At 37.4% G+C, this 27,146-nt stretch overlaps 1 long non-coding RNA gene across 5 annotated transcripts in view; it reads right to left on the bottom strand.

The window, feature by feature from the left end:
• LOC110256462 (uncharacterized) overlaps nt 1-27,146 on the bottom strand; it is a 133,021-nt gene that overhangs the window by 68,731 nt on the left and 37,144 nt on the right. For all 5 annotated transcript variants that reach the window (XR_014824976.1, XR_014824978.1, XR_014824977.1 and 2 more), the window contains exon 2: nt 20,757-20,814. This is a non-coding gene — a long non-coding RNA (uncharacterized LOC110256462). The remainder of the gene's footprint in view (nt 1-20,756; nt 20,815-27,146) is intronic.

The following is a 27,146-nucleotide window of genomic DNA, read 5'->3' as shown; positions in this document are numbered from 1 at the left end:
TGTTTTTTGTTTGTTTGTTTGTTTGTTTGTTTTTGTGAGGAGGAGCTGTTATTTCTGCTCCGAGTGCTTGATCTCCCCAGGGAGTGGAAATGAGCGTCTGTCATGGAACAGAGAGGAAAGTGAAGTGTCAGGGAATGGGAATGTGGTGAGAAGGAAAATGGAAAACCAACTCTGGGAAAAGCAGAAAAGCTTTCATGTAGCCAGTTCGGCCTCATAATCAGCTGTAGCTATTATGCAAGGTGTCCAGAGCTCACTCTGTTGCTTCGAAGGTAGTGCCTTTGGCCTCTACAAACAGGAGAAGTGGTGGGCAAGGCAAGGAAAATATTTAGAATTTAAGAGAGTGACATAGGAAATGGAGAAGGGAGAAGAGAATGAGAAAAGAGAAGGAAAGGAAGGGTAAATGAACGACAGAATTCCGAGATTAAGGCTCACCTTGGACAGCCAGGAAGAATGGTCACCTGATCATAATTCTAATGGTTACCTAAGAACAATCTTGGAGTTTTTAGATTTTATGTGTTAATCTGACCACACTCTTGCTAGACTGGTTAACTGTCTACACTAGACTGAATATTTTAGAAGTATCATATATCAGGGGTCCATCTAGGTTTATATTAATTTGATGATTTAGGAATAATGAAAAATGTTTTCACTTGTTTTATATAAATTTAAGTATATTAAGAGAAGTATATATTTTATAAATATACAAACACATATACACACATATTTACAGATACCCACATGCACATGAAGGTCTCTGAAAGAGCAGTGCCACATGTATGCAAAACTCCCCTTCAAAAAAAAAAGTCAGCTACATTGAAATAATATTGACAAATATTCTGACACTTGGATTTTCACTCATGAAATCCTTCTACAAAAGTCTTTGAAGTTAATGTTTGCTCGCTTCTTATCTACACCAGACTGTTTTGACAAAAGCTATGTCTGCCCTCCTTAATATCCAATTCAGTGAGAAAAAAGGCTGACTTTGATTTATAGGTAACAAGTTTGAAAGTATTTTAAGGTTTCAAAACTAAAACAGTTTCTTAATTTTCCAAATTATGCTTTATGGAGAAAATAAAGGATTAAAATCAAAAGATAACACTGACTTTGATCTTCAAAGCCAAGCCACATGCTTGTTACATGAGGTGTTCAGGAAAATACGCACACTTTCTCAAATCTGCATGGTATATAACTAGTCCTTAATAGCCTTGAAGATTGCTATTTATAACACACATCAGACTTTAGGATAAATTGATTAGAGCTAAAATGTGTGTTTTAGCATGTGTTGAGGGTTCACACAGGTGAATAAACCATCAGAAAATATGGTAAAATCGGAAAATTAAAACTAGAAAAGAGAACGTTGTTTTTGCTAGGTGTGTTCAAACTCTGTATGATAGACCCTCAACACACATACATTCTTATCCGCATACACTATAATCACAATATATCTGACCCATTTTGCTCTTCAGATATGAGATTCCCCAACATTCCCAATAGGTCTGTTCATCTAATTTAAGTCCTCATTCACTTGGCATAGCCAAGATCCATTTCTTCAACAGTCGAATACTCAATGCAAACGGTTTGAGCAAAATAGGAAAATGTCTTTGGCTCATATAATTGGGGAAGTCAGGAGACAGGCTGGCATAAAAAATATCTGGAGCTACTGATTTGCTAAATATCAAGAATGTCTCTCTCCCATTCCCACACCTTGGTGAGAGATGGTTGTTGTCTCTCTTGCTGCTGCTGGGTTAGACAGTGGCTTCAGTGACACATCATTACCATGATTTTCTCTATGCCTCCTCCCCACCCCGAAGCTCTGTTCAGCGTTTTGATTAGGCCACTTGTTTCATGAGCACATGCCTATTTCTGGACCAATCACTGCTGCCAGGAGCATGGAGTCCTCTGAGCCATGTCATGAGCCAAGATAGGTACCTATTTCTATAGCCAGAGAATCTCACTGGTGGAAAGGCAGGAAGTGAAGGCCATAAAGAGCAGACATACGTTCATGACCACAGTCATCACTTCACCTCTTATGAAACCATATGGTTCTCCAGTGTTTACAACACCATGTGGTCAATTCAGAACACATTATTACTGAATAACAGCTATGAATCCCCATAGCCAACACCATCTCTCTCTCACACACTCACGCACAATAATAGCAATTTATTAATTCAGGGCAATTGTGCAAAGTGTTTTCCACATTACCTCATGTGAGTCTCCTCAAAATATTCTGAAGTAGACTGTTTCTGTTTTACAAATGAGAAGACTGGAATTGTATATGAACAGCTCAATCAATCTGAACAAAAACTACAAAAGGTATTCAGTTTTTTGAAGCATGTGTAGATCAGTCAAAGACCTCCAATGCAATAACAGGAGAAATGGTGATTGTATAGTACAAATTTTAGGCCTCTCAGGGACTTAATGAATACTAGATATTGATGGAATGTAAGATGATACCAAAAACCGGCAATAATTAAAATGTAGTCATCAGAATATATAAGATTAAGTCAAATGAATGTGACCAAATCTGAAATAATAGTGATTTACTAAGACACAATCTTATATTTTTCTCAAATTCTGGGGGAGAGGGCACAGTCCATTGTTGGAACAGTGACTTGACAATCATCTAAGATCTGGCCAGTGTTTCACATCATGTTCCAACATTCAGGAGCCAGCTATAACATCCTCATGTTTGGGAAGATGTAGAGGGCACAAGAGAGCTATGTCCTTTCCCCTTTAAAAACACTTCCCAGATGTTGCACAGGGCACTTTAGCCAGTACGTTGTCATATCGCCACAGCTGGCTACAAGGGAGGCTTGTAAATAGGGTCTTTGTTCCATTTGGTCGTGTGTGCTGCTAAAACTCTGAGATTCTCTAGTAGAAGAAAGGGGGAATGGATATTGGAGCAGGAGGATTGAAACCTCTGCCAAGAACTCTCTTACATGTTCCTCTGCAATATGTCACCAATATCACTCTTTTCATACAACTAGCATTGCCCTGGTCCTGTGCCTTTATAGTCAAAGGGCAACATTCTTACCTATTGCACTGAACATTTGATTTTTTTCTTTGTGATTTACTAGCATTACATTAGGCTTATTTCTGAATATAAGCAGATTGTGTCCTCTCTAGCTGCTTTGTTAAGACCCACTAAGCTCTACCTACTCTCTCAAATCTTACTTTAATGTTATATTCAAAGAGTAATTTAAAATGACTTTATACTACGGTAGCTTGTATTTAAAAATGGCTACAGGAGTTAATTCTTGTCCTCTGTTTTCAGCCAGAAACCTGTCATTCTTTTCTCATAAGATAAAGCCTGTTTTCCCTCCCTTCGAAATTAGGAGTCTTTTTGACAGTTTTGATGAATAGAGCACAATGGAAATGAAGTTACATGCCTTCTGAAACAAATGATCACCAAGGGGGAAAAGAGCTTCCACTTGTCTCATCCTCTTTGGGAACGCTTTACCTTAGAACTCAGCAGCCATGCTGTGAGGAAGTCGAGCAACCACATGGAAGGGCCATATACAAGTGTCTGGCCACAGCCTCGGGGGCTTGAATTACCCCAGCTAACTGTACACCATTAGAGAAGGGAGTGAGCCTGCTCCAGTCTTTGGGCTGTCCCAGCTGAGACACTGTGGAGCAGAGTAAAGCTGTCCCCACTGATCCTGCCCAAAGTACACAAAATATATGTTATCATTGTTCTAAGCCACTAAGTTTTGGGGTGGTTAGTTATACAACACTAAATACCTGGAACATAATGTACTGATTAAAAAAATTTAGCAACATACCTGTAAGAGCACACCATTTAAGAACTAATACATTATTTCATCCAGCCCCATCTTATTTTGAAGAGGAGACAATGTAGGGTGAGTTCAGAATTCAAGCAAGCTACTTAAAGCCATATAATCATTTAGAATCCTGTACCTAAAAGTCACTCCTGGGTACTCTAATTCTTCCTATGCATAGGTTTTAAATTTCCCCATCTAAAACATGATTTTGGTGGAGGTATAGCTCAGCGGTAGAGCATTTGACTGCAAAATATGATTTTAGTTAACACAGCAATGTAAATGAACCAAACATCAACTTAAAAAAGAAAGAGAAAAGGTAAAATAAAATAAAAATATGATTTTATGCTTTACCATAACAGGTTTATACTGCTGGATATGAGCCATAACTTGGGGACCCTTAACTCTGCCTCTGGGATACAATCACCTGTGGTTCCTCTGGAATCACAGGATCCTTTGCACCACTGGAGCCCCTTGAATAAGAATCTCCATTTGGGTGCATGCGTTCATGTACCCATATACCAATTTCACACGTAATTCTAATGAGCAGATAATGTTGAGATTCATTGGTATGGATCATGTTCCCTGGAGGGATGTTCCTTTAAAGTAGAAAATCACAGGGAAGCAATATATCATACATTCAACTCTGGATCTGTCCTCAGACTGCATTGCTTTTGTGTATATAAAACACAATGGAATATCAACAACCTACCATATTTGACAGAAAATAAAAACAACAGAGCATATTAGATAAAAATAAAAAGAGGAGAAAATATTCTATCACATAATCCCACCCTATATTATATTTTCTTCTCTGTATTAGTCTGTAACTGGTTCAATTCAGTTCAATGACACTAGCCAGGAACTATGTTTGGCAATGGAATTTCAAAAATGAAAAGGACCTGCTAGTTTAATGAGGAAGGTTTTTCGTGAAGTTGTCTGCTTCAGATTTATATGACAAAGTCATGATACTATTTACAGACTGCCATGGGATCACAGAACAAAGGCTTTTATTTTAACCTAAAGCACTTGAAATAATTCATAGAGGAAATAATACCTAAAAGCACTCTTAAAGAATCAATCACAAATGTTAGCTGAACAAAGATATTTGCGCATATTATTCAAGAGGAGAACAGCATAGTACAGGGTGAGCAAACTATGGCCCAGGGGCCATATCTGGCCCATTATCTATTTTTGTCAATATGGTTTATAGGTACATGGTCATACCCCTCTGTAATAGCAGAATTTAGTTGTCTCTACATACTGTATGAGCCACAGCACCAAAGATATTTACCATCTGGGCGTTCACAGAAAAAGTTTTCTGACCTCTGATATAGAGAAGAAGATAATATCTGAAGTACCACTGTATATCCAAGAAGTTAAAAAAGTTCAATATTACACAATATAAAATTTAAAGCAGAGAAATAAAGAGTTTTGAGTCTGGAATCTTAAGTAGGAAAGATGAAGAATTAATTTTTGCAAGACTTCTCTGACTACATTGCAGAAATTTAAGAAACGCAAGATGACAGATGAGAGACCAGGTAAGAACTGAGATATTCTGAGGACTTGAAGTAGGACCAAAAAAAAGGATAAATAGAAAGGGCTCTATAGAAGCTCTTTAGTAAGCATAATTAGCAAGATTTGCTGAAACATCTTTCCTCTTTTTGAAACATGAGGAAAAACATGTTTGCAAATTTTTGACACTCTTCCTTTGGAACCTAATTACCCTTCTCTTGAACTAGACCTACGGACTCCTTTCTAACCAATACAATGTGACAGAAGTGACAGTGTATGCCTTCCCAGACAAGTTCATAAACTACATAGCTCCCGGAGTTCCCCTGGTGGCTCAGTGATAAGGAACCCCACTAGTATCCCTGAGGATATGGGTTCAATCCCTGACCTCACTCAGTGGAATAAGGATCCGGCGTTGCCAGGAGCTATGGTGTAGGTTTCAGATGAGGCTCGGATCCCAAATGGCTGCAGCTGTAGTATAGGCCAGCAGCTGTAGCTCTGAACCTCTATATGCTGCAGGTGCAGCCCCCCCCCAAAAAAAATAAACAAAACAAAACAAAAAAACAACTATAATGGAAAAAATAAAAATCATTTAAAAAAAAAAAAAAAGAAGAACATAGCTGCCACCTGACCATCTTTGCTCTAGAAGTAGCCCGTTACTATTTCATAATACTCACACAGCCCTAGTACTGTGGCATGGGAAGAGGAACTGAGGCCTCCTACAAATAGCCAGCACCAAATTGCCAGTAATATGAGGGAGCCACCTGGGAAACACTGAGGCCTTCAGTTGACTGTAGGCCCAAGCCAACATCTCGTCTACGACTATCATAAGAGATCCTGAACCAGAATCCTTCAGACAAACTGCTTTCATATTCCTAACTCAAAGAAAGTGTGAGAGATATAAGTTTGTTGTTGCTTTCAACCCTTGATTAATAGGGGCTGTTTCTTATTTAGCAATAGATAATATCATCATTGATTGAAATGAAAAGTGCAAGAAGAGAAAAAAAAAATAGGGAAAAAAGTGCTGTGTGCCACATTAGCCATGCTGATTTTGAAGGCCCTTTGGAAAAGCCAAAGAAACATGTTGAGAAGGAACATCCTATTTTCCGGTCATGTGACACTTGGGAGAGGCCAGATATTAAACCAGTACTCCTTGAGGTACCTATGTTTTCTAATGTACAATTTCCAACCTCTCTTCAATTCCATTTTTATTTTAGTGAGTATATCTTCATTCACCGCAATGTTTGCCTTTACTCTTTGCTTTTATACCCACTGGTGTGCAACATCCCATGGCTCAGCAAATAACTGTTATAAAAATGAAACATTTCCAAAAGAAGAGAACTTGCAAAGATAAGACTTCTAGCCTTCTGGCTTATATTCAAGCCCCGTGGCAGAGAAACAAGGCTCTCAACCAATACTCAATGCACCTGGAAGCCAGAAATGGTTTCCATGGAGAGCCAAATTACATACACTACACCCTATCAGTGAGACATAGGAATGCAAACCCCAGGATTTGATAATATTTTCCTTAGATACTCTAAACATTCAAATGCAATATCCTCAAGCTGGAATTTGTATGGATATGTGCCAACAGATAAGGCCAGTGCGGTTGGTGAAGTGTCCAAATGTATGCATACTTAAGATAGGAGATGGCTCTGTGCTGTTGTATGCCTAATCGGCTGCTAGCTTCTAGTATAAATACTTTGCTAGCACCATACTTGAATGTCAGCAGAATTACTCTCTGCCAGAGTTGAGTACATTGGAATTAAAAATATATAGTTAGATATTTATGTATCAACGAGGAGCATCTACCAAAACTAGACTCACACTAGTTCATAGGAGATTAAATTTGGGAATCATCATCAAGAAAACCATATACAGTATCTAAAATACTGTCATGGGTTCAAGAAAAGATCAACATTAAATATTAATTTTAAAAATTACCATTTGCCACTTGAAGTCTTTACAACTTGGACATTTGTACCTCTTTGTGTTTAAATGTTCAACAAACATTTAGGAAGTCACCAGTATTCATGAAGCATCATGGTAGGCACTGAAAGCATGAGGCTGATAACCCAAGATACTTCCCTGGAGTAGCTGATGGCGTCAATAAACTGAAATGTGTCACCTCTTCCTATTAATAAGGGAACCAAATTTTTCATGTTCACAAAATACACACAAAAGTTCAAAGAAAAACTGAACCTTTCCTCTGTGTCAGACATGATGACTTCTGTTGCTCCCCTTACACCTCCAAATAGTTCTGCCTAGCTTAGAACAAAAACCATACACAATGTCACACGTCTTTAAACTTTGTTTGCCATCCACTCACTACACCAGTATAATTTCTCTTTTATTTTCAGTTTGATTTTCTCTTCTAAAAAGAAAATCACTCTAAGAAACTTATTCCGAATTATTGAGAGATCCTTTCATCCTGGATAAAAGGTTAAGTCTACTCTGTGGCTTTCAAGGGTGTGGGTGGTGAGCACCATTTCACTTAGTAGACTCAAAGGTTAGTGTGCCCTTTAAATATTGAGTACAGAATAGAAGTTAATTTCTCACCATAGTGGGAAATGGATACGGTCAGCAAGGGGAAATGTTAGCCTGACTTTAGTCAAAAAAGAACATAGACAGATTTCCTGTTGTGGCTCAGTGGTAACAAATTCGACTAGTGTCCATGAGGATGTGGGTTCGATCCCTGGCCTCGCTCAGTTGGTTAAGGATCTGGTGTTGCTGTGAGCTGTGCTGTGGGTCACAGATGCAGCTCAGACCTGGCATTGCTATGGTTGTGGCGTAGGCTAGCAGCTACAGTTCTGATTTGACCCCTAACCTTGGCACTTCCATATGCTACACGTGCAGCCTTAAAAAAAAAGAACATTGACATGTTACTATCCAAACTTAGTGACTTTATTAGAGCCTAATTTATCCTAAGGACTGCCACTGAATCAGAACAGGACCATCCCTTCTGACTTTAATTTTCCTGGCAAGACAATAGCAAAATAATCCTGAGGTCCATGTGAAGCTTTGAGAAACTGTACCCCAAGCAGCAAAGAAGGAGGCTTGCAGGGTTGGCCAAGAGCGGTGGAATTGACAGCTCCCTGATCTATTCAGACAGAACTCCTGTGAGAATAAATCATGAAAAGGACACAGCATATACTCACTGGGGCATCTTTCCTTACAACCCACAGTCCCCTTTCCCAACACTGAAACAATATACACATAGCAATACATAGAATTTTGATTGGACTGCAAAATGGTTTCAAGGCCAAATCCATAGATAGCAAATAGCAAAGGCAATCATTCCTAATAGCCTTCATATAGGCCAAATGGGAGGTTCCTTCAGAGAGAACTACCCAGAGAATGATTTTTTAAAGACATTTGTGTTCTGACAGAATTGTTTTGATGATTGTATACCCAATTTCCTTTAAAAGACTCTCCTGAGATACTTTTTGAAGACTAGAGGAAAATGAACAATGGGTTCTTGTGGTTTATTAGAGAAAAACATATTTAAAAGCTCTCAAAGGGAAGAGGGAGTTTTCATATTTGAAGTAGAATAAGGATTTAAAAACAAAACCATGACAGTCATAGATTGTCCAAAGATTTTCATTTGTTTTAATTCCAGGAAAAGGCAAATTTTAAGCTACATAGCAAGAGTTTCTTAGGCATTATTAATAATAAAGTTTATTATAATTCCTATTTTTGCCTTTGCTGCCCATTTTTGCATTATAACATGCACCTTACAAATATGTCTATTTTCAGAAAACAGAAGCTGTATATGAAGCTGGTTATTTTTAAAAGTGCTTCATGTTCGGGAGAGGTGCTATGACTTGTTCTCAATTCCTGTGAAAAAAGAACTAAGTGTGTGGAAAAGTGTTTGCTCTCTGTTCTTAAATAAGCTGTTAGATGCTACATGGTGAAACTTCTGACAGAGCAAAGGGCTGAAGGAAACTTACAAGGACTAAGCTCATAATTCAAAAAGGTCCCATTACCTTATGCTTTGAAGCTGTAATGTTATGGCAGAATTGCATGAGCAATTGTGTTTATTGTCATAAATCAATGAATAATGCTTTTGTTAATTATTTGTTGAGTCTTACTTTTGGTTCTGCATGGAACTTTAGCTTTGGAATGATTCTGAGATAGCAAACAGCACCACACCCTCATTAGGTCATAACTGCTCTCTAAATAGGTCTCTGGAACATTATTTATATAAGTAGGCTTTACTTACTAGCCTCATTAGCAACGAAGTAATCATATTTGTTACTCCAAGTTAAGCATGATTTACGTTGGCTTTTTGTCAATTTTAGATGAGAACTCTTGGCATTTATCTAAGATGTTGTACAGGATATAAAATATTGTATTTTCCTCTGTAATTTCTATATGTACAATAAATGGACTCTTGGAATAGAATATATGAAAGCAGAGTGGGGTAGATGAAAGGGTTATCAAAAAGGATTGCTCCAAATGGGTTTGGTGTGGGGTTTCCATCATGGCTCAGTGGAAATGAATCTGACTAGTATCCATAAGGAGGCAGGTTCGATCCCTGGCTTTTCTCAGTGGGTTAAAGATCTGGCGTTGCTATGAGCTACGGTGTAGGTCGCCAGTGTGCTTGCATCTGGCATTGATGTGGCTGTGGCATAGGCCAGAAGCTACAGTTCCAATTTGATCCCTAGCCTGAGAACCTCCATAAACCTCCAAAATGGGTTTGGCAGCCCTAAAAAGACCAAAAGAAAAAATGGGTTTGGTGTATTGATGTCCCACCTTAATATTTAATTTTGTTTCAGGCAGTCTTAGGTGTGATGAGAATTGGTTAGCATATTTAACAAAGTCTTAAAGGGTGAAGTATACTATGACATAACCAGCTACACAAAAGACAGTTGGTTATCAAACGAGGTAAAGAGAAAGTAGGAAGACAGGATGGAAGTACCTCTAGCTACACTATACTAGGAAAAGTTGCCTCACTCCAATTATCCATCAATAGTTGTTAAATGCCAATCATTTGTAAAGCACTGTACTAGGTGCTTTATGCCAAAAGTTCAGGTTATAGGAGGAAAAAAAAAAAGTAGGTATTAGGCACTTGTATATACATACTATTTAACTTGACAGCAACCATATAAGGTGAATATTGATATTCCTTTTTTTCCCATAGTCTCAGAAAAATTTGCTAATTTTCTCTAGGTCAACCCCCTTCATAAGACAATAAATTTTGGACTTGTGATTTAACAGGTTCTTCTCCAAATATCCACACAGTTTATCAATAAAGCAAATTCACAAATACTATATAAAATAAACAACCTCATATAGCACTTTTTTTCAGCCACAAATGGATTTGTGCATCTAATGATGCAAAGATAAAATTACAAAACATTAAATGTGTTCACTGTTTCATATGTCCAGTTTTGTGGCGAATGTGAAATTCATGGTAATAACGGACATGCAAATTTATAAATGTTTTCATTTATTCTACAAAGGAATATATCTAACTTAAGCCCCATTGTGTTTGATGTTATCCACCTATTGCTAGGAAATTCTGAAAATTTCAGAGATACCTAAGTTACCTTGGTTATAAAATGAACTTTCTCAAGACTTTCCATGGGATTGATGTTAAACCGTTAAGCTTTGAGTAGGGAAGTAAGAATATTTATGCAAATAATACTTAGCCATGGCTAGGGAAAGAACCTCTACCTCAAAATAATGAAATAGCTCTGCTTAATAGGTGTAAAATTAGCCCTTGCTCTGGCTGTAACTTGTCCCATTTAGTATCTGGTCATGTTCCAATTCCTGCTGGCAACCGGTTGAGAGCAAAGCAGTTCCCCGTAGGGACTGTCAAACCTTGGAGCACCTTCCCATGTCATTCTGAAGAACAGGAAATTCAGAAGGGTGGTCTTTGACCCTCTAGTGCCTAGATATGCCACAATAGTGGTCTTTGTTCAGGCTACTATAACAAAACAGTATAAACTGGATGTCTTCTACACTGAAATTTATTTCTCCCAGTTCTGGAGGCTGGAAGTCCAAGATCAGGGTGACTGCATGGTCCTGTTCTGATGAGAGCCCTCATCCAGTTGCAGACCACTGACTTGTCATTGTGCCCTCACATGGCTGAAGGAAGGAGGCACCTTGACTTGATCATCCCCCAACCACCCCCCCAAAATACCATCACCTTGAGGGTTAGATTTTAATATGTAAATTTGGAAGGGACACAAACCATCAGACCATAGCATATCCTTTCTCTTCTGTAGCTAAAACATCATGACAACATGTGGGACTTTGCTCTGAAGCCTGTCATCTCCTTAGTCTCCATAGAGGAAAAAGGACATAGATTCTCTTAAGTTTCTGACCCCCCAATTTAAGAAGATACCATATAATTTCATCGTTTCCTTCAGACTTCATCTGTGGGTGAAGAAGGCTGTTATGGAGGGGAGACAGGATGTCTTCTTCTAACTCTGTGTAGAATTCCTTCTCTCCTTCCCCAAACAGAAGCTATTTTATGTCACATGGGGAAGGAGGGAGACATGCCTGTCCCTGCTCACCCAGGTTCTTTGACAAGTCCATCCCCAGGCCCATCACAATGGTGGCTCTAACAGCCAAATCCAAGAAGGAGAAATAACAGGGTCAAAGGGAGTGTATGATAAATACTTGGAGTAAAAGTATATATCAACCATCATTTGGCTCTAGAAACTGAATGAGTATACTCAATAAATAATGTAGGTATTAATGCATTTTAAACACAATCAATTTTAAACTGTTTACCATATTCCCTGCACCTGGCTGAAAACAGAAATATTTGGTCAGTCACCCAGATGTCTCTAGGTATTTAGTATTGTATATACAATCCAAATAGCTACATCTATTTCCATTCTGCAGACTCTGGAGGGGGGGAGGGGAGGGACTGCTGTGTATACCAATTGGACAGAGTAGGGTATTTTAAATGTTGAAACCAGTGTAGAAATAAACAGCATCCTTAAAGAAACAGGAAGGGTAGGGAAAAATAACATAGCTTGTGAGAAATTTTAAAATAGACATATATTGACCTATTTTTCTCTTCCATAGTTCATTATACCTGATGGGATGGCTAGCTGCATTTTTAATTTGGCTGTGAAATTTGATTTAACACAGTAATTTGATAAAGAATAAATCTGACGCTGGGCTTTTCGTATAAATCAGATCTACTTCTTACATGTTTAAGTTCTTGTGATTATTTATTTTAGATGTAAGTCTCAGAAAATGTCCCCCAATACACAAATTTTCTATTTACTTGTCTCATTTTCCTTAAATTGGATTCTTCTAACAGGCCTGATACTACACTAGCCTCAAATAGGTCATATATCAGAGAAAGTCAATAATGCCTTGATGATCTAATCATTTACATCCTAAAATTTCTGCAAACTTCTATATAATAAATAATTTGACAAACACATATTTTTTGTTTTTATGAGAACTGCAGTCTTTTTTTAGGGGACAAAGTATTTTAAAGGTAAAAAGTAGTTCATGTCATAATCAATTACTCAGCTACAGCTTTAAAGTGGTTATTTATAAATTGCTTAATATGGTTGTCTTGTTTAATGGTTATTTTCATTATTTATTAATGTTGTAAGCACATTATTGATCCAAAGGGCAAAGCTTTTCATGAAATATATCTAACCATAAAACTGAGCAGTAAAAGTTGAAATATAAAAACTCCTAGATCTGTTTTATAATCCCTTTAGAAATGTGTGTAAACCTGGGTGTATCTGAGTTATAAACCCAAGGGACAACTTAAATATTAGATGCACAAATTGTCACAATGTCATCATTAGGGGCAATTATCCTATTGAATATGTTTTAATTCTATACTTTTTAGGAAAATACTTTCATTTAGCATATTCTGTCTGGAGTTGCCATCACGGCACAATGGAAACGAATCCGACTAGGAACCATGAGGTTGAGGGTTTGATCCCTGGCCTTGCTCAGTGGGTTAAGGGAGCCGGCATTGCCCTGAGCTGTAGTGTAGGTCACAGGTGTGGCTTGGATTCTGAATTGCTATGGCTGAGCTGTAGGCCAGCAGTTGTAGCTCTGACTAGACCCCTGGCCTTGGAACCTCCACATGCCTCAGGTGCGGCCCTAAAACGCAAAATAAAAAAAAGAATATTCTGTTTAATTAAAAAATAATTAGTGCAAAGGATATATTGAATTACAACAGTTGGCATTACTTTGCCCAATACCCTTAAATTTGTGAATGCTAAGACTCAGAGATTGAAAAACTTGCCCAAAGCATCATAATGTGTAATTATTCAAGATGTTTTTCACTCTACACACATCCTGTTGTTCCTAACCACATGCAATTTGGTGAAGGTTTTTAAATTTTTATTTTAATGGTAAGTTATTATAGTGTTTCTCTTCCTTTGAATAAAATTTCATTCCTAACACAAACTGTTCTGCATATCGAACCATGGTAAAAGTATTATAATACACCTGTATTTATGTGGTCTATGAAGGATCCCAAGTACTTACAAAATTTGAATCATATCCAAATGTCTATTGCATAGACCTTCCTCTTTCTTTTCTGACTGCTAACTTAACGCCAACCCTCTTCACGGCTGGTCTACATATTACAGGGGTCACCTAACTGGTCTCCGTCTCTAATCAATACTACATATGACTGCTAGAGTTATCGCCATTCATTCTCTGGCTGTAAAACATTCACTCCTAGTGCTTAGAATAAATAACCAATTACTTAGCCTACACATAGAACTCTCATTCTATGACCCCAACCTATATTTCAACCTTCTTGCGCAACCTCCATTCTCACGTGCAGCCGTATATTTGTAATTCATCACATTTGCCTGGTACTCTTTTTACTTTTTCTTTTGTGTTTTTGTTTCTGATTTTTTAGATCCACAAGTGCAGCATATGGAAGTTCCCAGGCTAGGGGTTGAATCAGAGCTACAGATGCCGGCTTAGGCCACAGCATCGCCAGATCCAAGCTATGTCTGTGACATACACTGCAGCTTGTGGCAATGCCAGATCCTCTACCCATAGTTGGGTTCGTTTCTGCTGAACAACAATGGGAACTCCTGTTCTTTTACTTTTATCAGACTTGGATCAAGTTTTCTCCTGCAATGGAAATGATCTAATAGATTCAAGGTTCAGACTAAATCTCACCTTACTTCACATCAGTTACAGAGGTCACTATTCAGAATTCATCTTCTCTCCTAGACTGCCACAAGATTGTTTAAATCAAAGAATATAGTACAGTCTTCTATGAAGCTGGTGCATGTATATCTGCCTCCCTCCCTAGAATAACAACATATGGAGGCAAAAGAAAAATTCTACTTTGTTTCTATTAGTCTACAGTATCTTTAACAGACACATGCTGATTGATTTGACCAAAAAATTTGGATGACTTTTAAATAAGTTACTTTATGCATATTTTGGCCTCCTTAAGATGCTATCTCATAAAATTAATGTTTTTAGATGACGCAGGGAAAAATTCACTAACATTACTATATTGGGTTATTATGCCCTTAGGAACCACTAAGGCATGTCAAGTTCTGTGTCTCCTGAGTGAATGGCTACGAGCTACAGAGATTTGATTCAGGAAGTGCTATAGCCTCCAACTCTCTCTGCCAGCAGCCTTATTTTAATCAACTGCCTGTGGGGAAGCCTGTTGGTATCTCTCTCTCTTACAGCCCTTCATCAAGGGCTTCGGAGCAGCAGTTCCCTTATGAGAATTATTGCCCTTCCTGGTTGGTGGATCTTCCTGAAATGCTGTATAGTATTGGCTCCAGAGACTTAGATGTTTTCTCTATGAGAAATCAGAAACAGAAATCAGTATGAGCATGAAATGTTGAAACGGCTCTTGATAGTCCCATTTCTCACTGGGATGGATGCTCTCATTTTCAGAGAGTAGGAGAGACCGGACTGGAGGCTAGTGTTCCCAGGAGTGAGGGAATTCATGTCATGCACAGCGTGGCCCACCCCCTCGCCCCCTTCATGTGCACAGAATTGGAGGGGAACCTCTTTCTGGTGGTGAACACCCTCATCCCAGTAGTCTCACTTTTATTTCTTCCTTTCAGATATTGTTTCACTACTGTTTCTTGGTTAGAAAGTCATGGGGCATTAGGTCACTGGAGCCCTCCAGGGAGATAAAATATAGCCAGGGCAACAATGTAATGCCAGCTGTGGGAACAGTGATTTGATTTCCTTTGGGAATTTCCAACTACGTTCCACTCTTCCATCTCCTGCCCTCCCCAAAGTTTTAACTTCTGGATTTAATAAGAGCTACTGTTCATTTTCTTCTTGGCTTTTCCTGTACTTTTCCAAGCAGTCTCGGTTTTTCCAAGTGGATGTCTCTCTCTCCCTTGAAAGTTAAGAGATGTATTGATTTCATCTGAGTAATTAGAGTAGTACAGCAATATTCTTGCTTTAGGCTTTGGGTTTTTTCCTACAAATTTGTATTTAAGACATCTTTCCAGAATTTTCCTCATGAACAAAAATCATTCCAGGTAGCATTTGGGAGCACACGAACCATGCACAGAGCAAAAGAGAGACGCCTGTAGGCTTTCTTCCTACATTTCCTGCTAGAGCTCAGCTCATGCTTGGCTGCCAAAAGGAAATGTTTTTCAGACCAGTTTTTATATGGTCATAGATTTGAGGTCAGCCACTGCCTCTCAACTTGAAAAAACAAAACAAAACAAAAAGGCTTTCTGTATAAATGATTGCAAGAATTTTGTTCTTGTTCTGCTGTTATTGCCAATACATGGCAACCTTAAATGTCACTAATATTCGAGCCTCAGTTTCCTTCTTGGTCAAATGGAGATGATCCCTGGCCTCCCGCCCCCTAACACTATGTAAAGATCAAGTGAGACTGTGAAAGAAACACATGTAGATCTCTAAAACACCAAATATGGTCATGAAGAAATTTATTTGACCATACTTTGTAAATGCGAAAGAGATATATAAAAGTAATTATGCTTCTGGATTAAAATTGCTCCCTAAGAGTCCTGAGAACATTGACTTACCCTCAAGGGCAAGAAGAGCAATACTACACATTTCATCGCTACGCTTCTATCCTTGCTGTACTGCACTTGTCTCCTTCATGCCCTCGCAGAAGGCTTCTTCCTCATGATGACTCAGCCAGTTCTGTGTGTGCAGCCATAAAAACCAAGCCTTTTATACTTTAAGTGCAAATACTTAGGTTCAGAAAATACAGAAACATTCCCGGAAACTCATGCAAAGTATCTTCACTGCCCTCATTCTCTGGAACCCAGAAGCCCTTACATTATTTGGAGATATGTGTTTCAGAAAGAAGGTGGCTATTTAAACCTCATACAGCATGCAGATCAGTAACAGGAAGACAAAAGCCACCCTCCTATATCTCCCTAGTTGGAGCACTAGTTAATCTTTTCGAAAATTACATTGTGAAAAAGATCTATGAAGTCTTGAAGTTCATCTTGCACTTTATATCTAGAAAAACTTAATGTGTACAGGAGAGCCTGATATCCTCCTGGTAAATTTTGGCCTGGAGAGATGTGGCTAACTCCCTGCCACATGGTAGCACTGAAGCAATACCAACAGCCCTAGCGAATAAAAACTTTGAGGTGAATACTGTCTCATTTGTTTACCAAACTCACATCAAAAATACAAGGTAAATCCCAAGAATATACATCTTATTTTTTTTTGTTGTATTTTAATGTACCTTATTTTTTAGGCTCACAGTAAAATCAAGCAGAAGATGTAGAGATTTCCCATATACCCTCTGCCTCTACACATGCATAGCCTCAACTTTTATCAACATTCACCACCAGGGGGTATATTTGTCACAACTGATGAATCTGCATCAACATTTCATTAGCATCCAAAGTCCATAGTTTACATTAGTGTTCACTCTTGGTGTTGTATATTCTATGAATTTCAACACATACATAATGACATATATCTACCATGTACATGTTCCATGAAACTACTGTGTGACCCCATGTATCACACAGAGCAGTTTCACTGCCCTAAAATTATCTATGCTCTGCCCACGCATCCCTTCCTATCCCAAATCCATGGCAATCACTGATCTTTTTATTGTTTCTACAGTTATTTGCGTTTCTAGGATGCTACACATTTGGAATCATACGTACATAGCCCTTTCAGACTGGACACTTTCACTTAGTTATATGCCTTTAATCACATCTTTTCATACATTGGTAAATCACTTTTTTCAGTGCTAAATAATACCCCATTGTCTGGATAAAGCACATTTATCCATTTACCTACTAAAGAACATCTTGGTTGCTTCTAAGTTTTGAAAGATATAAGTGTACCTACTGCTATTTTCTTAATTTTTTCCTAGTTGTTTTTGTGGTTTTCTTTGTTCTTCTAGGTTTCTCTTGCTTTCTTCTCTTGTGGATTTGATGACTGTTTTTAGTTTGGGGATTTCTACTTTTTGTGTATCTATTACAGGTTTTTGGATTGCAGTCACTATGAGGTGTATATATAACCACCTGTGTATATAGCAGTCTATTTTTTAAGTTGATGATCTCTAAAGCTACAATATATTCTAACAGCCCTACATTTATAATCCCCCACCATGTTTTATGATTTTAATGTCACATTTGATATTTTTTTGTGTATCCTTTAACTACTTACTGAAGATACAGATTATTTTGCTACTTTTGTCTTTTACCTTCCTACTAGCTTTGTAAGTGGTTAATTCACAACCTTCACTATATGTTTATCACTACCAATGAAATTTTTCCCTTCATTATTGTCTTATTTCTAGTTAAAGGCTTTTCTTTCCTGCTTAGAAAAGTCACTTTAACTTATAAAACTAGTTTAGTGGTAATGAACTCTTTTCACTTGCTTGTTTGTAAAACTCTCTTGCTCCTTCAAATATGAATGACAGCTTTGATGAAGAGAATAATCTTGATTGTAGGTTTTTCTGATCATCTCTTTTAATATATCATGCTGCTTCCTCTGGCATATAAATTTTCTGCTGAAAAATCAGGTTTCTTCCATGTAACTACTTGCTTTTCTCTTGCTGTTTTTAAAATTCTCTCTTTAATTTTAATTCTTATCATTTTAAGGATAATATGTCTTGGTGTGGACCTCTTTGGGTGCACCTTGTTTGGGACTCCCTGAGCTTCCTGGACCTGTATGTTTTTTTCCCTCCCTAGGTTAAGGACATTTTCAGCTATTATTTATTGAATAAGTTTTCTACCACTTTCTCTCTATCTTCTCCCTCTGGAACCCCATAACACAAATATTATTACATCTGATGTTGTCCCAGAGGTGTGTTGAACTATCTTAATTTTTTATTTATTTTTTCTTTTTTTCTGTTCAGCATGGTTGATTTTTACTACTCTATCACCCACATTGCCATATTTGTTTTTCTGAATCCTCTGTCTAGCCTATTAGTTGCAGGAACTGGCCCCATCAGACTGGAGCTCCTGCATGCTGCTGGGCTACATAATGAGCCAGGCTGAGGGCCAGTACCAGGTACCAGTGCATCTACAATAGTTGGCCCAGAACAATGAAGGGCACATATAGCCCATATAGAGGACAACTTCAGAGCATCTAGCTCTGGTGGCCAGAGGGAAGCATACTGCTGGGCCCCATAGGATGTCTCCTGTATAAAGCCACATCTCCAAGATTAGGAGATCTACTGGACCTACCATACATAGAACTAAACAGAGAATTTGTCAAGTTGAGACAAAGGAATATATTTCAAAGGAAGGAGCAAGACAAAAATGCAAAAAGAACTAAAGAAAATGGAAATAAGCAATTTACCCAATAAAGAGTTCAAGGTAAGGATTATAAAGATACTCTCTAATCTCAGGAGAAAATGAATAAACACTTCAACGAAAAACTATAAAATACCATTGACCCTTGAACCAGGTGGGCTTGAACTATTCACTTATATGCAGATTTTTAAAAAATACTACAGTATTACATGATTATGGTTGGATAAATCAACAGACGCATAACTGCAAATACAGAGGGATGACAGACTTGAGCATCTGCAGATTTTGGTATCCATAGCAGATCCTGCAACCAATCTCCCATGGATACCAAGGGATGACTGTATAAAAAAGGATCCAATCAGAGTTGAAGAATAAATGAAATTTTTTAAAATGCATCTGATTTTCAATTGGCCTGGAGGGTAAGTTATCCCAGAACTGCTGACACTGGCATTGTTGCTTCCTCTATTCAGAAAATTTCAAAGGCTTGTCATACTGTTTAAGATCCATTTTCAAGCAGTAGGTACAATGTCACCATGACTGGTATTTCCTACCTTCTCATTTAAGTATAAACAAACAAACATACAACCTATTAGGTAGATTGTATTTTTTTACTTTTCACATTAAAGTAAATCAAGCTTTATATCAAGTGATGTACTTAATATCCACCCCAAAGCAGAATACACATTTTTCTCAAGTGAACATGAAACATTCTCCAGGATAGATCATACGTTAGGCAGCAAAACCAGCTTATTAATTTAAAAGTATTGAAATTATATCATGCATCTTTTCCAAACACAGTGGTATAAAACTAGAAATAAATTACAAAAGGAAAACTGAAAAATTCATAAAATATTTGGAGACTAAATTTTGTGCTACTGATCAATGAATGAGTCAGAGAATAAATCAACAGAGAAATTTAAAAAATACCATGAGCCCATCAAAAATTGTAATACAACATACCAAAACCTATGGGATGCAACAAAATTAGTTCTAAGAGGGAAGTTCCTAGCTATAAATGCCTACATCAAGAAACAAGAAAAATCTCAAACTACCTAACTTTATACCTAGAGAAACTAGAAAAAGAAGAACAAATGAAGTCCAAAGTTACTAAAAGAAAGGAAATAAAGATCAAAGTGGAAATAAATGAGAGATTAAAAAGGTGATAGAAAAGACCAATGAAACTAAAACTTATTTTTTGTAAATGTAAACTTGACACAGTTTTAGCAAGACTCACAATAAAGAAAAAGAATACTTATAAAATCAGCAATAAAAGAGGAAACATTATAACTGACACCACGGAAATACAAAGGATCTTAAACTACCATAGACAGTTATGTACCAACAAATTAAGCAACTTAGAAGAAATAAATTCCTAGAAATACTCAACCTGCCAAAATTGAATCATAAATCTGAATATACCAATTAATATGGAAATTAATCAATAATAATATGGAAATTAATCAATAATAAAAAACTCCCAACAAACAAAAGTACAGAACCAGATGACTTCACTAATGCATACTACCATTTAGAGAATTCATATCAATCCTTTACAAATGCTTCCAAAAAACAGAAGAGGAGAAAACACCTCCAAATGCATTTTACCAGGTCAGCATTACTCTGATACCAAACCAGACAAGGACACCGGGCACAAGAAAAAAATTACCGGCAAATATCCCTGATGAACATAGATACAAACATCCTCAACACAATATTAGCAAACCAATTTCAATAATACATGAAAAGGATCACATACCATGGATGAAGTGTAATGAAGTGGGATTTATTCCAGGGATTCAAGGATAGTTCAACATCTGTAAAATAAATGTGATACACTATATTAACAAAATGAAAGATAAAAATCATATAATTATCTCAACAGATGCAGAAAAAAAATCTCACAAACTTACAAAAAGAAAGAAAGAAAGAAAGAAAGAAAGAAAGAAAGAAAGAAAGAAAGAAAGAAAGAAAGAAAGAAAGGAGTTCCCATCATAGCACAGGGGAAACGAATCCGACTAGGAACCATGAGGTTGCAGGATCAATCCCTGGCGTCACTCGGTGAGTTAAGGATCTGGCCTTGCCGTGAGCTGTGGTATAGGTCGCAGATGCGGCTCAAATCTGGCATTGCTGTGGCTCTGGTGTAGGCCGGCAGCTACAGCTCCAATTAGACCCGTAGCCTGGGAACCTCCATATGCTGCTGGTGCGGTCCTAAAAGGACAAAAGAGAAAACAAACAAAAACTTCGGAGTTCCCGTCGTGGCGCAGTGGTTAACGAATCCGACTAGGAACCATGAGGTTGCGGGTTCCGTCCCTGCCCTTGCTCAGTGGGTTAATCTGGCGTTGCTGTGAGCTGTGGTGTAGGTTGCAGACACGGCTCGGATCCAGTGTTGCTGTGGCTCTGGCGTAGGCCAGTGGCTGTAGCTCCAATTCAACCCCTAGCCTGGGAACCTCCATATGCCGCAGGAGCGGCCCAAGAAATAGCAAAAAGACAAAAACAAAAAAAACAAAAAAAAACCAAAAAAAAAAAACCTTCAACATCTATCTATGACAAAAACTCACAATAAAGTAGATATAGAGAGAACATATCTCAAGATAACAAAGTCCATATATGACAAGCCCACAACTAATGTCATACTCAATAGATTATGAGTTTAGGACTAGGACAATAGTATGCTAACTCTTGCCACTTTTATTTAACACAGTGTTGGAAATCCTACAAGAACCGTTAGGCAAGAAAAAAATAAAATTTGTCTAAATCAAAAATAAAGAAGTAAAACTGTTACTGCTTGCAGATTACATATGATATATAGAAAACCCTAAATTAAAAAAAAGAAAACCCTAAAGACTCTACCAGAAAACTCAGATCTAGTAAATTCAGTAAACTTGCAGAATTCAAAATCAATATACAAAAAATCAGTAGTATTGCTAAACACTAATAACAAACTATCAGAAAGAGAAATTTTAAAAAAGTCATTTTGCAAATACATTATAATGAATAAAACACCTAGGGATAAATTTAATCAAGTAGGTGAAACACCTGTAAACTGAAAACTATAAAATGCTGACGAAAAAAATAGAAGGTACAAAGAAATAGTAAGACATTCTGTGCTCCTGGATTGGAAGAATATTGTTAAAATGTCCATACTACTCAAAGCAATCTACAGATTCAATGCAAACTCCAAATTAAAATTCCAATAGCATTTTCCACACAACTAGAACAATCTTAATTCTGTATAGAACCACAAAAGACTCTAAAAAATTAAGGCAATCTTTGGAAAGAAGAACAAAGCTGGACGTATCAGACGTCCTAATTTCAAACAATATTACACAAAGTAATCAAAACAGTAGAGCATTAGCATAAAAAGACACAAAGATTAATGGAACAGAATAGAGAGCTCTAAAATAAACTCACACTGTTTTGGTCATTTGAGCTATAAAAAAGGAGCCAAGAAAGGACAGTCTCTTCAACAGATGATGTTGAGAAACTGGATAGTCACATTCAAAATAAAGTAACTGGACCCCTATCTTCCACCATATACAAAAATCAACTCAAAATGGATTAAATACTTAATGTAGGAGTTCCCATCGTGGCGCAGTGGTTAACAAATCCGACTAGGAACGTGAGGTTGAGGGTTTGATCCCTGCCCTTGCTCAGTGGGTTAAGGATCCGGCGTTGCTGTGAGCTGTGGTGTGGGTCACAGACGCAGCTCGGATCCCACGTTGCTGTGGCTCTGGCGTAGGCCGGCGGCTACAGCTCTGATTCAACCCCTAGCCTGGGAACCTCCATATGCCGTGGGAGTGGCTCAAGAAATGGCAAAAAGATTAAAAAAAAAAAACAAAAAAAACTTAATGTAAGACCTCTAACCATAGAACGAGAAAAAGAACATAGGTGGTAAACTCCTAGACATTGGTCTTGGTGACTTTTTTTTTTTTTTTTCCCAGAACCGATAACAAAAACAAAGGCAACAAAAGCAAAAAGATACAAGTGGGACTACGTCAAAATAGAAAGTTTCTGCACAGCAAAGAAAGCCATTACTTACACCAGGTATCTAAAGTAGTTAAACTCATAGAAGCAGAGAGCGACATGGTGATTGCCAGGGGCTGGAGGGGCAAGAAAAAGGAAGTTGTTCAATGGATATGAGTTTCACTTACGTAAGATGAATAAGTTTCAGAGATCTGCTATAGAATATAGTGCTTGTAGGTCACAATACTATACTGTGCACTAAAACATTTTTAAGAGGGTAGACCTCACGTTGAGAGTCCTTACCACAAAAACAGAACAAAAAGGCATGAAGAAATGTTTGGAGGTAATGGATATGGATAGGATTTGATTGTGATGATGATTTCATGGGTATATGCATTTATGTCCAAACTCTTCAAATTGTACATATTAAATATATGCAAGTTTTTTGCATATCAATTATATTTCATTAAAGCTTTTTTTTTTTTTTTGTCTTTTTGCCATTTCTTAGGCTGCTCCCACAGCATATGGAGGTTCCCAGGCTAGGGATCAAATCAGAGCTGTAGCCACCAGCCTATGCCAGAGCCATAGCAACACAGGATACGAGCACTGTTTACAACCTACACCACAGCTCACAGCAACGCCGGATCCTTAACCCACTGAGCAAGGGCAGGGGTCGAACCCGCAACCTCATGGTTCCTAGTCAGATTCGTTAACCACTGAGCCACGACAGAACTCCTCATTAAAGCTGTTTTTAAAAAGAATATTAAATATGTTTAAAACACTAAAAATGTTTTTAAAAAGTTCCAGGCCTTAGGACAAAGTGGTGAGCAAAGATGGATGGAGCTATAATCCAGCTTTTGTGAAGCTCCACTGTCTAGCAGAGGAGACAGGCTCATAGACTGGAGTGTAAATTCTCCAACCTTAGGGTCTGGGTCTGGTTTTGTATACCATTGATTCTCACTGCAGGTCACAGTGCCTGAAACATAATTAGGTGTGGAAGAAAGGAAGGAAGGGAAGGAAAGAAGAAAGAGGCAGAAGGTATCATTTCAAGTTTAGTATGAACTGATTCTGATTTACATCCTTCAGAACAGTCAAATAGGTAGTGCAGGTAACAGAACAATCCTTGTCCTCTTGCTTAGAGAGGTAGTTTATCTTAAGGTCAATGAAGCTGAAACTTCAGAGCTTCCTCCTTCTTCCAAGGCCCTGCACTTCATTTTTTATTAATAATTTTGTGTTCTTTTTTAAGAGGGACTCTCAGATTATATAAATTCAGACTCCAAACACCTGGATCCACCACCCCTTGCCAAGATATACACAGCTCTCACTTAAACTGGGGGTGGAATGCCTGTGCTAGAAAAGGCTGCTGCCTATTGATATTATTCTACCCACTGAGGAAGTGGTGTAAAGAGTAGTGGTCTAAGCTCCAGTGATGTTTTCTGGTTAGAATATAAAGCTTCTTAAAAATAGACTAAATAATAATTGACCATGAATAGGGGATGTTTCTAAAAGTATTTCAAATGCAATGTCCTTACTATTTCTTTTTAAATAGAAACTCAGGGTGTACAATGTCATTTAAAATCATCTACTAGGTGAGCTTCACATAACAGTGCTCTTTTTCTCTAATAAAATCTGCTGTCCTGATCGAATTCACCAAATTCGTCTAAGCATCTGACTTAAAAATGGTTATAAAAATTGTTTTATTTATCACTAAGTAGACTTTAATATGCATCTCTGAGGGACCATAGATAAATGTTGACCTTTTTATAATGAATGGCAAAATACAATTATAACTTATAGCCAGCATCTCTGATGAAAAAGCTTGAAATCTGTATCTAGTAAGATAATGTTTTAATTAATTTCTCTCCATACCTCCTTTTGATGGTAAATAAACACAGTTCTCTTTCAAGCTACTAAGCCTGGGTTTAAAAGATGAGTATTTAATACTTAAGGCAACAATAATAATTATCATCTCATTTCTTCAGTTCCTTTAAGATGACAAAAATGTTATCAGGCAGAATATACATGCTCTTCACAGTGCTTGCTATTTCTGGCCTAATTTACTTTTTAATTAGAACATCTATCAGTTAGTCATATCAGTGGAATAATTTCTAGTCCAAGTTAAATACTTACCATCAATTCCGATAAATCTAACAAGTAAATTTGGAAACATTGCTATATGTGTTTATTTCATTTTGTCTTTAAACATTCTGAAATGCATGCTAGTCTAGGGGGAAAATATGCAAGGTTTTGTTTTATTTTTAAAGAATACTTATACTAACTTTTCCAAATTTAACTCAAATGGTTTTATGAAATCTCTTAAAATACATTACATTTAAAATAGATTGACACCCAGATGTTTGCTTCTAATACCATTCTCTAATTAAAGAGGAAATAACTGATTCGAGGACCAGGGGTGGAAATATACACATGAGCCTGGGGCACTCTATAGTGCCAGAAAGTAAAGACAGTGCTCAAAACATGCACACATAGTCACAGAAGAAAATTGACAGGACACCACCTGTGGCAAATAGCCTCTTCATCACAAGGCTTGCAATTTTTCTACCCGACGCCAGGAGTGGCCAAGAATCTCTCCTATGCCTTCTGCATGTGCACATGCATCACCAAGCACACATATACTACATGTCAAAGGAAAAGAGGAACTAACCAAAAGAGCTTCCAAGGGCCAAAGCTGAAATGATTTCAGCAACATATATATAATATCAGATGATAAACCAATGCATAAAATATCTGTCTCCAGATTGATATCAAATACATAAATAAATGGGGAAGAATAGACAAATCTCCCTCACAGGAGGATCTCCCATTATTTATGTAGAGACTGCATCCTCAGGAAGTTGGAACGTATCTCCCCATTCCTGCAGTATGAGCTGCACATACTGACATAATTCTAAAGGGTACATCAGGAGAAGGAGAGTAACTAACTTCACAAAGGAGAAACTGGACAAACCATACTTCAGGTGATCAAAATTAACTTCAAGAATAAGTTATGTTGACAGCATGTATCTTTGATATATTGTGATGAGAATGGCAAATTATATCTGTCATATTTCTCACCAAGGTAGTTCTTTAACAAATACTTCATGAAAATCTTAAATTCAAGTAGAACTATCACTTTCTATTTTTCTACTTCATGTTTTATGTAATTTACAGTTCACTTCACAGCAACATATAAACTAGTTAGATAAATAAGATAGAACATTTGAGATTGAAATAATAACTTCTGAAAATAGGAAGAGTGGATGAGAGAAATATGAAAGGGATGCAAGATAAAGCAAGAAAGAGACAAAATGTCTGCATGACTTAAGGGAGACTGTTATTTGTTATTCTATATCCATTATAAGGCATTACAATTCATGATTAATATATGGTGGTCAAATGGCCCATAAATGTACAAAATTATTCAGTTCCATTAGACATCATGGAATTGCCAAGAACAACCAAAAAAAGTGAAACTAATATTCACCCATCAGAATAGCAAAATGAGGAGTTCCTGTCATGGCTCAGTGGTTAACGAATCCGACTAGGAACCATGAGGTTGCAGGTTCGATCCCTGGCCTTCCTCAGCGGGTTGAGGATCCAGCATTGCCGTGAGCTGTGGTGTAGGCTGCAGACATGGCTTGGATCCCACGTTGCTGTGGCCCTGGCGTAGGCCAGTAGCTACAGCTCTGATTCGACCCCTAACCTGGGAACCTCCATATGCCATGGGAGCAGCCCAAGAAATGGAAAAAAAAAAAAAAAAAAAAAAAAAAAAACAAACAAGAATAGCAAAATGAAAAAATCAGACAAAATCAACTTTTGATAAGATCTTGAAACAACTGGTTGGGGTGTGTGTGTCATAAATTGCTCCAACCACTTTGGAAAACTTTCTGTCAAACTCTACTAAACGTGGAGATATACATAACCCTATGATTGAGTAATGCCACTCTGTAGGAATATACTCATCAGAAATGCACACAAAGTTTCACTAAAAGACATGTTCTAAGTGTTCATAGCAGTACTATTATTTGTAGTGCCCCAAACCTGGAAACTACCAAAGAGCAGAAAAAATGGATATATTGTGATATATCCATACAGTAGAATACTATGCAATGATAACTACAACAGTACATAAAATATAAGTGTATTTTATAAACATATTGTTAAGAAGATACACAAAGTTACA

Source organism: Sus scrofa, chromosome 13 (genome assembly GCF_054392235.1).
Source record: "Sus scrofa isolate SSC_HxYL_T2T_F1_AM1 chromosome 13, Sscrofa_HxYL_maternal_Yorkshire_Landrace_v2.0, whole genome shotgun sequence".
NCBI classification, from domain to species: domain Eukaryota; kingdom Metazoa; phylum Chordata; class Mammalia; order Artiodactyla; family Suidae; genus Sus; species Sus scrofa.
Note: the sequence above shows the minus strand (reverse complement) of the source record. Positions and strands in the feature narration are given on the sequence as shown.